Here is a 3,294-nt window from a genome sequence, read left to right as displayed (position 1 = left end):
GCTATAAGGAAAGCAATTCACGACGACGAATTCCAAAGCCCACTTTCGACGATGTGTTTTGTGAACAGGTACTTGGAGGACCTGGAGATCGCTACCAAACGTGCACCAACGCGACGGTCACAGCCGGTGATTCATAGGCCGCGCAGGTGGATTCCGCCGGGAGAAGAGTCGATGAAGATCAATGTAGATGGGGCCATCTCTCGCCAAGGAGGAACTGGTGCATCAGTTGCTGTGTGTCGGGACAAAGAAGGCAACTACCTGGGATCTTCAGCGGTGGTTTTCGAAGGACTAGTCGATGCCCCAAGCTTGGAAGCTCAAGCGTGCAAAAAGGCGCTTGGTTTGGCTCAAGATCTAATGTTGACACATGTGATAATAGCCTCGGATTGCATGCAAGTTGTTTCGGATATTAATGGGGTGGCGTCTTCTTCCTCTTATGCTTTTGTAATTCAAGAGATTAAAGCTAGAGTTACAGACTTTTAGGAGTTAAGTTTCGTTTTGAAGGTAGGGAGGCAAACTTTGAGGCTCATGCCTTGGCAAAGGCAGCCTCATCTCTCCCTACGGGTCGCCATCTGTGGCTAGGGAACCCGCCAGACATTATTTGTATTCCTCCGGCTTTGGTTGATCAATAAAATCCCTAGTTACACCTAAAAAAACAATGTCAGCGCCGCCGTTGTTCCTCGTCATCGCGGCCACCGGCAGACTCCGGGTGAACCACCATGCCCCCAAGCTTCCCCACTCCTTCTTTGTTCTCCTCCCCATGCGCCATAGCCTCTCACCGCCGCTCACCTTCACTGTCGTGCGTGCACCGCGGATGATCTCGCGTTCTCCACCCTCGCCATGGCAGCCGTTTCAGCACAGCACGCACTCATGCCATCAAATGGGGGAAAAGCTCGATCGGCCATGATTTTCGGATCATGGGAGAAACGCTCTGCCATGATTTTCGCGTCCAACAAATCAGGCAAGTATGTTTTGGAAGGTGCAAATCATAGGAGAAACGCTCTGCCTATAATCACGCGCCATGATCCTACGCAGTGGAGGTTAGCTCGGGAGTTAGTTGGGTTAGGCTGGTCGTAATGGGAGTATCATAGATAGTATCATGCATGCCAACTAGGCAAATTTGATGAGGTGGCATAGAATTAAATGAAGAAAGAGATGGTTGAATATCATATCATGATATTGTATCATATTAAATGTTATGCTACTATGTGTCATGCATGCTAATAAATGAAGTCATCTATGATACTAGTCCCTCCGTCACGGTTTAGAAGGCGCGTTTGGAAAATCTCTGGGACCTAGATGGTCATCTATTGGTTGTGGGATGGGCTAAAAAATAGCATTCACACTACGCATGCATATAGAAATAGTATATCAGAGTACTAATTAGCTATTAGAAATAAATGCAATGCGCCCTAAACCTTGTCTATTGTGGAAACGCACGCAAATTTAACTGTGCCTTCTAAACCGTGACGGAGGAAATACTAACATATGATACTATACATTACGGGGGTAATATCGTACACTAGTATCATATGCATGATACTAGTATATGATACTTGCCATTACAACCAGCCTTAGTGGCCGCATCTACGTGCGTATTCGGTCCTGTTCGTGTGTTCCTTTCTGCACTTTTATTCAGTCAATCAAAAAATAGGAAGTATGAGAGAAACAGGGCCTGATCCGAAAATCACGGCACCATTTGGCATTTAACTTCACGTCAAGTTTGATCTGCTAATTATGACGACGCCCGCAGAGAGAAAATCATGGGCTCATGCACGTTCTGCATTAGTTGCATGCGGCGAAAATAAACTGCCAAGGAATGTTAGTGGCTAACAGCCTAACAGCCGCGATGCAGAACGCACATCTCATGGCACATCGCCCGCCTCGCCGCCGGCGCTCGTGCATGTCGCCCACCTCGCCACAGCATCCGTGCATGTCGCCCACCTCACCGCTGCCGTTGTACACTGTTTCCGTCACAACACCCATCTCTTGCCGATAATGTGGTCACCGCCGCCTCACCATTACCGCCATGGAAACAGGACCGCCGGTCCTCTCGGTCCGGCCCGGGCTTCACCACCGCCGGTCCGGTCCCTGAAAACAGGCCTGTGGCGCTGCTCGGTCCGGTCAGACCGTCGGCGGCCGGTCCAAACGACGGCTCGGACCGTGTCCACCCTGAGATTATACAATGCCAATCGATCTGCTACTCTATTTTGCTCACGCTTAATTTTCATGGAAATAAACTCTCGATCTACCATAAGATGCTTGATCTCAGCCACCAAATGCCCATATGCCGATCGGGTTAAATTATCTCCGGTCATCACCGTCAATGCCATCGAAGTGTCCGATTGGACTATATAATAGGATCGTTGCAGTGTTGTACCGTCAATGCCATACCTTGCATGATAACATGCAATTCTGCTTCAAGTGCATCGTTGCAGTTAAATAAACATCGGTACGCCGCAAAAATGACGCTTCCATCATGCCTCCTCAAAACCATGCCGGCTGCCACTGCTTCATCAGCCATGGAGAATGCCCCATCCACGGATAAGGCGGCCTTGTTCGCTGGTGGTGGTGGCCGTGGCAAAGCCGAGGTTACCACACTTTGATATATGACTGGACGACATCTTCCCCTTAATGATCGATATCATTTGTACTGTACCTCCTTGATAAATCAAGTGACCTCAAATAACTTTGGAGAAAATCAGCCGAGACATTGGGAGATGGAACATCCTTCCCATGTGCTAACTCTGACCGCAATGACCATATCCTCCAAATCAACATGATGACAGCATATCAAGCTTTTAAATCAAGGCCGATATGACCGATATAAAGGCTGATATATCACTTTTGGGGCTCTACCGATATATACATAACATATTACTTTGTAAATATCATTTTCACACATATCACCCGATATGGACCGAAATATCATCGGATATGGCTGATATCTAGCCCGATATGTCCACCGATATAGCACAATACGTAGATAACAATAGTTCTTTATTAAATAACAGTGAAATAAGATTATGCAATTACAACTTCAGCATATATTATCGAAGTCATGCACAATGTTTCGTACAAATGGATACACATCATATTTTTTTAAATCATAGAGTAAGAATTTTGTCAATATTTCCTTAATAGTTTCTGAAAACTAATGCAGTTGGTTTCGCATTGATCCAAAGTGATACAGAAAGAGTACATATAGAGGCCGTAGCCAGCCTAGTACGTGGGCAACGTGGGGGTCGTGGCGTGGAGCGTGGGACGCTCCAACGCTGACCGAGGCTGTCTCCTAAC

This window comes from Triticum dicoccoides, chromosome 1A, assembly GCF_002162155.2.
Source record: "Triticum dicoccoides isolate Atlit2015 ecotype Zavitan chromosome 1A, WEW_v2.0, whole genome shotgun sequence".
Classification (NCBI taxonomy): Eukaryota; Viridiplantae; Streptophyta; class Magnoliopsida; order Poales; family Poaceae; genus Triticum; species Triticum dicoccoides.
Note: the sequence above shows the minus strand (reverse complement) of the source record.